The sequence below is a fragment of the Zalophus californianus genome, chromosome 15, assembly GCF_009762305.2.
Source record: "Zalophus californianus isolate mZalCal1 chromosome 15, mZalCal1.pri.v2, whole genome shotgun sequence".
NCBI lineage: Eukaryota > Metazoa > Chordata > Mammalia > Carnivora > Otariidae > Zalophus > Zalophus californianus.
The window spans coordinates 19,432,187-19,441,716 of NC_045609.1; the positions used below are offsets into that span (position 1 = coordinate 19,432,187).

Below are 9,530 nucleotides of genomic sequence, written 5' to 3' on the forward strand. Positions count from 1 at the left end.
ATGCACTTGGGAGACCTTGGGCCTTGAAGCCTCAACCCAGCCCATCCCAAAAGTGTCACTGAAGGCTCTTGGTCTCTTCACGAGAAAGAATTCCAGGAGAGACATAACACAGCAGATGAGCCATACACGCAGGAAAGTTTATTAAAGTGAAAGTACACTCTCAAGATGTGAGAGCAGGAGCTCAAGAGACAGCAGGCTGCATGCCCCAGGGTTTGGGTTTCTATCTTTTACTGACAGTCTTTACAAAGGGTGAAATCTTCATTACTTGGGGACTAGATTTCTTGGAAGCAGGGTTTTGCGCTTTTTCTTCCTTATTTGGTCAGGGGTTTTCTGTTACGGCACCTGCCGTCTTGGGCCTATCTGGTTTGATCCAGCTTCTTGTGTCTTTGTTTGGGAGTATTGCCAGGACAGGCCTCTGACTTCCCAGAAGGCTACCCCCACTTCCTCTTTACTGGCCTCCAGGCATCCTGTTAGAACCTAATTAACTGCCTACTCTAACAATAGTAGCTGCTCAATAAGCATTTCTGATGGAATAAATATGCCGGTTACTGTACTTAACACAAGGAACCAACCATGATAAACATCATTGGGGCCCTTAAGGGACTGACAATCTATTTTGAGGTTACAGTTACTTTAAAGAAATTATTAGAGAATCAGTCTGGTATATTATTGTCATGAAACAGTCTCAAAATTTAGTGGTTTAAAATAACTTATTATTATTTCTCATAGTTCTGTGTGTTGCCTTGGCTCAGCTGCATAGCTCTTGCTTAGAGTTTCTCCTGCTGCTGCCATTGCTGAAGCACCTGTCATCTAAACATTCAGCGGGACTGCGCATCCTAGATGGCGCCATCACACACTGGCAGGTGCTGCTGAGCAAGAGTTCTGAGAGAGAAATCAGAAGCTTCTAGTTCCCTTAAAAGACAGGCCCAGAACTGGCTCAAGCCTCACTTCCGCCATTCTCTATCGATCAAAGTAGTCACAAGCCAGACCAGATTTAGGAGGATGGAGGGAAAGACCCTGCCTCTTGAAGGGGGAGGGGGTGTCTTATGCATATAAGGCAGGGGGGAAGGAATTGATGATGTCTTTAGAAATAAACCACAACAAAGATTCCATAAGGGATACAACAATCAATCTGGTGCTGAGTGCCAGGGCCCAACACAATCTGGCTGTTTTCTGGGAGGTCACAGTTCAGCAGAGAAAACAGATATACAAAAAGGTCAGTCTAGAACCTTGTATGAAGGAGTAACTAGTGTGAAGCTTGGCCTTACCATAAACACAGAAAACTGGACAAAATATGAAAAACAACTCCTTCTGGTCATTGGAAAACAGGTGGTACAGGACAATGAGCCTGACGGGGGAACCAACCAAGACAAGTCTGGAGTTTGAAACCATGTGGCAAAGTACAATATGGATGGCATCAGGATTTGGGTTTTAGATCTTAGGCTGGGGGAATCTGTGTGATTTTGTGGACAGATGTGAGGATGATAAGTAGGTAGCACAATCAGGGTTTGGTTTTTCGGGGTTCAACCCGAAGGCTGGATAAGAAGAAGATTTAGAACATTTCCAGTGAAGCCGTGCAGGACGTACCCCTGTCTACTCAAGGAGGGTCATAGATTTGTGCATACTTTGAGTGGATTTTGGTAGCTGGATGATCCTTAGCACTAGGCACTTAGTAGGTACTCATTTGCTAAATGAAGACTAGGAAACTACAAAGTTGCAGGAACTGAGGAATGGGGGAATGTAGATAGGCTAAATGTGGAAGAAAGGATCTTCCAAGTTCTAAAGTATAGAATAAGGTATTTGGGGGCTGGAAATGTTGACATTTCAGTCCCTGGCTCCAGGGCTGGGGGTATTGTTCAAGATGTCCGGAGCATTAGGTTTCTTTGAGACATGGGAGAAGACACTGGGAAGATGGGAAATGCCTCTTAGGCACTTGGAATTGCACACCCACCCTTCTGACCTCAGCCTTGGGAGGTGGCAGTTTATTATGTTCAGGACTATCCCCAAATCAAGGCAGTTGCTTTCTCTAATTTTGTAACTTTGTGATGACAATGAGACATTTCCAGAATAAGAGACTACGACCTTTGGCAAACTGTTTTTCTAACTGCTTCATTCTTGATCTGGGACAATGCTAAATGACACATAGCTGTGCCCACTAAACACTCAATGTTCACACACCCATTAACTTTCACTGAAGGCCTTACGGTCTAGACAGTTCCAGACACTGAAGTATAATAAGGGTGAAGCAGGCAGTGGTCACATTGCATGCAACTGAAAGCCTGGAGAGGGAGCAGGGGAAAAGTCAGTATAATATACAAAATATCCAGGGGTGATACCAACCAGGAAGGAAAATAAACACAGGAAGTATGTTTTACAAATTCATGAAAGTGAACAGCTTCAAGGAGCACACAGTGAAATGAGTAGCTGTTCCAAATAAAGAAAATAGTAACTACAAAGACCTCAAGGCTATGGTGGCTGCACCATGAGAATCTTAGCCTCAATTTTTCCTGCAGTCTTTATGTTGCACTTCCTGAAGTTATTGGTATCAGATTTCTAGGTAATTAACCAAAGCTTAGGTCACCAGACTCTTGAAATCAACACATTCAATTTCAGTTATTTTAAAGTGAAAACACAGAGAAAGCCGAATACCACATGATTTCATTCATAAGTGGAATTTAAGCAAAAAAACAGATGAATATAGGGGAAGGGAAAAAATAGGGAAGGAGGTAAACCATAAGAGAAACTGAGCTCTAGGAAACAAACTGAGGGTTGCAGGAGAGCTGAGTGAGGCGAGGGGGTACCTGGGTAATAGGCATTAAACAGGGTGTGATGTAATGAGTAACAGGTATTATATGCAAATAATGAATCATTAAATTCTACCCTTAAAACTAATAATACAGTATTGGTTAACTAAAGGAATTTAAATGGAGAATTAAAAAAATAAGCTGGAAAAAGTGAGAGAGCGTTTCTGAAGGATGTATTAATTTTGTAACAGAGGACAGAACAATATTACAGTGAAAAAAACAATGATAAATAACATGACAGCTGAACATTCTCAAACCCAAGAAGGAACTTAATATACATTTTATAATACCGAAAAAGTACATCAAATAATTTCACGTGGATCAAATAAAAAAAATCATCATCTTCTGTTAGAAAATAAATCATGACATGAACTTCGTAAATCAAGATTGAGGCCAGGCGTTTTCTAAAATAAAAAACGAACAGAATAAAAAACAAAATTTAATGTATCCATAATTAATTCATAAGTTCAAAACACAGGAGATTATTGCTAATTAATATGAAGTGAAAGCAGTCGAATAACAAAGAAATTAAACATGAAATAGGGACAAGAACAAACTGTACATTAAACCAAGAACACAGACTCAGAAAATCACAAAGCTAATTTAAAACAAAACACCAAGACAAAGACTCCAAACGATGCAGAAAACTAGAAGGGGGAAAAAACACAGGACAAACAGGAAAATGAATGGAAAAATTTACAAAAACACAATGACACCCGTCCGACGCCAACAGAATAAAAGAAAGAGAAGAATTAGAACCCTGACGCCAAGGGTGCCCAACCTCGGGCCTCGAGGGACTCCTCGGCGCCAAAACCACACGCATGGACAACCACGCTCCCGGAGCTAGCTTCCTCGCCAACACACCCTCCTCTGATTGTGAGTGGGCGGGGGGGCGGGTCTGTTATTACCATGTGCACCTGTGTCTGTGTCCCTGTCCGCATCCAGGTCACGGTCTGCGTGAGTCTGTCGTGGGGTCCGAGCGGGTATGTGTGTTGGATGCTCTGTCTGGGTCTCCCTCTCTGTGTCTCTCTTCCTCCCTGTCTACATCTCCCTCCCTCTGGGTCTCTGTCTTTCCCCGAGTGTCTGTGCGTTCCTCTATGCCAGCCGTGCTCTCGAGTCTCTCAGTCGGGTCCTGGCGTCGGTGGGTGGGCAAGGGAAGGGTGGCGGAGGAAGGGCGATGGGGTTGGGCTGCTGAGGAGGGTCCCTGGCGGGCGCCGGTGGCTGGGGATGGCTTTGAGCAAGGCGGGGTGGAGAGGCGGGAAGGCCTGGTGGCGGCCCTCGCTTGCCCTCGGGCGGAGGGTGGGGGACGGTGGGTGGGTGGGTGGGTGGGTGGGCGCGGAGAACACCGCGCGGGCCGCGCTCCCGCCGCCCCGACGCTCCCCTTTGCCATCTCGGGAGCCAGGCGGCGGTGGCGGCGGCGGCTGCGGGACTGGAGAGTCCCCGAGCGGGAGAGTGCCTGGACTTTCGCGACAGGGGGGCGCTGCAGGCGCCCCCGTCCCCTGGGTCGGTTGGAAGGCAGGCAGGCGGGCAGGCAGGTGCAAGGCCCAGGGCAGGAGGGGGGGCGGGTGGGGAGTGAGGAGCAAAGAGCGGCAGGGCGCGGGTCGGGAGGCACAGAGCAGGCTCTTAGGGCGCCTAGTGGCAGCAGCTCACGTCTACGGCCCTACCACCCTGAATGCGCCGGATCTCGTCTGATCTCGGAAGCTAAGCAGGGCCGGGCCTGGTTAGTACTTGGATGGGAGACCGCCCGGGAATACCGGGTGCTGTAGGCTTTTTTCTTGGCCTTTTCTTGCCCCTTCGGCCTCCCTTCCTCTCCCTTTGCCGCCACAGCCCCCCCGCCTTACCCAGCAAGGCTTCCTCCAAACACCCCCTGCCCCCCGGCCCCTCGCCACGCGCGCACCGCCCCGCGGGTCCCCGGCCGCTGCGGGTGCCCGCTGCACGGGCAGACGGCCGCCAGCCAGCCCTTCCACCTGCAAGCCACCACGCCCACGCCCACTTGAACAAGGGCGGGCTGGGGGGCGGTGGGGGCGGGTGGGTGGGGGGAGGCGGCGGGTTCGGAGGGAGGTAAAGGGGGAGGGCGGCGAGGACCGCGGCGGGCTTGGGGCGGGGTGGGGGTAGGGCCGGGGTGGGGGAGGGGCGTGGGGGAGCGGGGTGGGAGTGGGGGTGGGTTGGGGGTGGGGGTGGGAGCGCGTGTGGGACGGCACCCCGGCCCGGCAGGCAGGCGTGCCCTCCCGAGGTCCCGCGCCTCGGGCCCTCATCCACCGAGTCACTGGCCATTCCCCTGGGCCGCCCCGAGTGCCCAGGCACACCGGGCAACCGGCCCCATCTTATGCCTGGGCACGCCTCCACCTTCTCCCCAGCAGCCCTGGGCTGCCCTTCCACCCGGGCGGGCATTCCCCCCCTCCCGGCGGATCACCGTCCCTTTGCCCCCGGGCCGGGGGTCCCCGCTCCGTGTGGGCACGATACAAGATGGTCGACCGCCCGGGCCCTCACCCGTTGGCACCCAGAACCACCCGTTGACACCCGAGTCCGTGCTCAGTCTCCCCGCAACGGCGAAGCGAAGAGCGAGGCTCGCTCGCTCATCGAGACGGCGGGACGGCGGCGCGCGGCGCCCGACGAGCAAAAGCGGCCCCCCAAGTCAAGGACGAGAGCATAGGAGAATCGCCCGCACGCGCCCAGGGCCACAGAGGGTCCCGGGCAGGAATGGGAGCAGAGCGGGTTTCCTGGAGACTGGGCTTCAAGTCCTCGGGCCCCGAGGAGCTCCTGGGCGCCCAAACCACGCCCAAGGACGACCATCCTCCCCGGGGCCAGCTTCCTCGCCAACACAGCCTCCTCCGTGTGTGTGTGTGTGTGGTGTGCTGTGCTGTGCTGTGTGCTGTGCGGTGTGTGTGGGGTGTGTGTCTGTTTCTGTCGTGTGCACCTGTGTCTGAGTCCCTATCCGCATCCAGGTCAGGGTCTGCGTGCGTCTGTCGTGGGGTCCGAGCGGGTCTGTGTGTTGGATACTGTCTCTGTCTCCCTCTGTGTGTCTCTCTTCCTCTCTATCTACATCTTCCTACCTCTGGGTCTCTGTCTTTCCCCGTGTGTCTGTGCGTTCGTCTACGCCAGCCGGCCTCTCGAGTCTCTCTGTCGGGTCCTGGTGTCGGTGGGTGGGCAAGGGAAGGGTGGCAGAGGAAGGGCGATGGGGTTGGGCTGCTGAGGAGGATCCCTGGGGGGCGCCGGTGGCTCCGGGGTAGCTTTGAGCAAGGCGGGGTGGAGAGGAGGGAAGGCCTGGTGGCGGGTCTCGCTTGCCCTCGGGCGGCGGGTGGGGCGTGGGGGGTGCGGGGGTGGGCGCGGAGAACACCGCGCGGGGCGCGCCTACCGCGCCGCGACGCTCCCCTTTGCCTTCTCTGGAGCCAGGCGGCGGTGGCGGCGGCGGCTGCCAGGGCTGGAGAGTCCCCATACGGGAGAGCGCCCGGACTTCCGCGATGGCAGGGCGCCGCAGGCGACCCCGTCCCCTGGGCCGGCTGGAAGGCAGGCAGGCAGGCAGGCAGGGAGGTGTAAGGCCCAGGGCAGGCGGGGGAGCGGGTGGGGAGTGAGGAGCGGCAGGGCTGGGGTCGGGAGGCGCAGAGCAGGCTCTTAGGGCTCCCAGTGGAAACAGCACCCGTTTACCGCCCTACCACCCTAAATGCGCCGGATCTCGTCTGATCTCGGAAGCTGAGCAGGGTCGGGCCTGGTTAGTACTTGGATGGGAGACCGCCTGGGAATACCGGGTGCTGTAGGCTTTTTTCTCGGCCTTTTCTTGCCGTTGGGCCTCCCTTCCTCTCCCTTTCCCGCCACAGCCCCCCCCGCCTTGCCGAACAAGACTTCCTCCAAACACCCCCTGCCCCCCGGCCCCTCGCCACGCGCGCACCGCTCCGCGGGTCCGGGACCCGCTGAGGGTGACCGCTGCACGGGCAGGCGGCCGCCAGCCAGCCCTTCCACCTGCAAGCCACCACGCCCACGCGCACTTGAACAAGGGAGGGCTGGGGGGCGGTGGGGGCGGGTGGGTGGGGGGAGGCGGCGGGTTCGGAGGGAGGTAAAGGGGGAGGGCGGCGAGGACCGCGGCGGGCTCGGGGCGGGGTAGGGGGTCGGGGGCGGGGGTGGCGGTGGGGGTCTGAGCGCGTGTGGGACGGCACCACGTCCCGGCAGGCAGGCGTGCCCTCTCGAGGTCCCGCGCCCCGGCCCTCATCCACCGAGTCCCTGGCCATTCCCCTGGGCCGCGCCGAGTGCCCAGGCACACCGGGCAATCGGCCGCATCTTATACCTGGGCCCGCGTCCACCTTCTCCCCAGAAGCGCTGGGCTGCGCTCCCACCCGGGCGGGCATTCCCTCCCTCCCGGCGGAACACCGTCCCTTTGCCCCCGGGCCGGGGGTCCCCGCTCCGTGTGGGCAGGACACAAGATGGCCGACCGCCCGGGCCCTCACCCGTTGGCACCCGGGACCACCCGTTGACACCCGAGGCCGTGCTCAGTCTCCCCGCAACGGCGAAGCGAAGAGCGAGGCTCGCTCGCTCAGCGAGACGGGAGGACGGGGCGCCCGGCGCCCGACGCGCAAAAGCGGCCCCCCAAGTCAAGGACGAGAGCATAGGAGAATCGCCCGCACGCCCCCAGGCCCACAATGGGTCCTGGGCAGGAATGGGAGCAGAGCGGGTTTCCTGGAGCCTTGGCTGCAAGTCCTCGGGTCCCGAGGGGGTCCTCGGCGCCCAAACCACGCCCAAGGACGACCACCCTCCCCGGGGCTAGCTTCCTCGCCAACACAGCCTCCTCCGTGTGTGTCTGTGTGGTGTGGTGTGGTTTGTGGTGTGTGCTTTGTGTGGGGTCTGTTTCTGTCGTGTGCACCTGTGTCTAGGTCCCTGTCCGCATCCAGGTCAGGGTCTGCGTGCGTCTGTCGTGGGGTCCGAGCGGGTCTGTGTGTTGGATACTCTGTGTGTGGATACTACCGCGCCCCCCGCGCCCCCCGCGCCCCGACGCTCCCCTTTGCCAACTTGGGAGCCAGGCGGCGGTGGCGGCAGCGGCTGCCGGGGCTGGAGAGCCCCGTGCGGGAGAGCGCCTGGACTTCCGTGACGGTGTGGCGCCGGAGGCGCCCCCGTTCCCTGGGCGTTCTGGCAGTCAGGTAGGTGCAAGTTCCAGGGCAGCCGGTGGGCGGTGTGGATTGAGGAGTGGCAGGGCCTTGGTCGGGAGGCGCAGAGCAGGCTCTTAGGGCGCCCAGTGGCAGCAGCATTCGTATATCGCCATTCCACCCTGAATGCGCCCGATCTCGTCTGATCTCAGAAGGTAAGGAAGGTCGGGCCTGATTAGTACTTGTATGGGAGATCGCCTTGGAATACCGGGTGCTCTAGGCTTTTTTCTTGGCCTTTTCTTGCCCCTTCCTCCTCCTTTCCACTTCCTTTGTGCGGCAGGGGTTAAAGCCAGTCTCTTCACTCGAAAGGAGGACATTGCAGAGAACCCGGTCTTCAATTTCAGTAGCCTTTTCTGAGACTGGAGGCTTTGGGCCGTGAGCGTGCGCGAGAGCCCTGCAAGGGTTTCTGAAACCATATTCGGAGTGAGACTCCAGATGGGGCAGAAGGCAGATCACCACATTCCCCCACTCAACTTGTTCAGGAAGACAGCCCTTCGTCCCCACTTTGCCTGGAATGCTAATGGCTAGCATACTAACTCAAGGAAAGAGCAGTGTGGAGGGAACCTGTTGTAGAGAGCATCACTGTTCCGGGCGGTGGAAGCAGTTTCAGCGGGTGTGCGTGAGGGCCTGGGAAAGGATCCCCTCAGTCCCTGAGCGAGAGGAAAGGCTTCAGGCAGAGTCACCTCTCCCATCAGCTCTAGTTTCACAAAGCCAGGCCTCCTCCAGCATGTGTGCGTGGAGGCCAAAGGTCCGGGCGCCTCCCTCGACAGAACAACACTGTGGGGATGCCGTGCTTTAGCTCCCGCCGATCCCTGGGTGGGAGGAAGCTATATACCGTGTACTGTGGCTGGGAGCCCGGGGAACGGCTTCCCTATGTAAACCCTAGGGAGAAAAAGGCCCGGTGCTGAAGACACCGCTCGACTCAGCTCTCCTTTCTAGGGCCAGTACCATGGCCCCGTGTGTGCATGCTGGCCGAGAGCCAAAACCTACTCCGAAGGAACCCTGCAGTAGAGAATCCCTGCTTCAGCTGGAATACCCATTGCTGAGGGTGGAAGCCTTCTGTTGTGTGCATGCCTGAGAGCACTGAAAGTGCGTCCAAAACCACTCTCTGAGTGAGACTCAGGCCACGGCAGAAGGCAGAACACGACTCCCCACTTGTTTCAGGAAGCCAGCACTGCGACCCCACGTCTGCAGGCAAGTCTAACTGCTAGCGCGGAGTAACTCAAAGCAGCAACAGTGTAGAAAAACCGGGCCTTAGCTACCGCTGACCTCTCTGAGGGAGGAAACGGTGTACGGTGCACCGCGGGTGAGAGCCTGGGGAACGGGTCCCATTGGTAAAAGCGAGGGAGAACCGGGCCAGTGCGGAAGGCACCTCTCCGCTCGGCTCTTGCTACCTGACGCGAACGCTACTTCTCCCCGTGTGCTTGGAACGCTCAGCGCTCAGCACTGACTTGGAAGCCACAAGCCTGTAAGGAAGCCCGGCTTCCACTCACGTCGCCTCTCCACAGGGTGGCCACATTTTCAGCCGTGCTTGTGTGCCAGCCTGGGGAGTGGATCCCAGCAGAACTCCAAGGGAGGAAGAAGCACTGGGCCC

The 9,530-nt window shown here is 57.1% G+C and overlaps 1 non-coding gene and 1 pseudogene across 1 annotated transcript; both read left to right on the forward strand.

Annotated features, from left to right (window-relative positions):
- The first annotated feature begins 4,454 nt into the window (after positions 1 to 4,454).
- On the forward strand, positions 4,455 to 4,573 carry LOC113923948. Its single transcript, XR_003520459.1, has one exon. It is a non-coding gene; the product is annotated as a 5S ribosomal RNA (ribosomal RNA).
- Positions 4,574 to 6,443: 1,870 nt separating this feature from the next.
- LOC113923998 lies at positions 6,444 to 6,562 on the forward strand (annotated as a pseudogene).
- Positions 6,563 to 9,530: the final 2,968 nt, after the last annotated feature.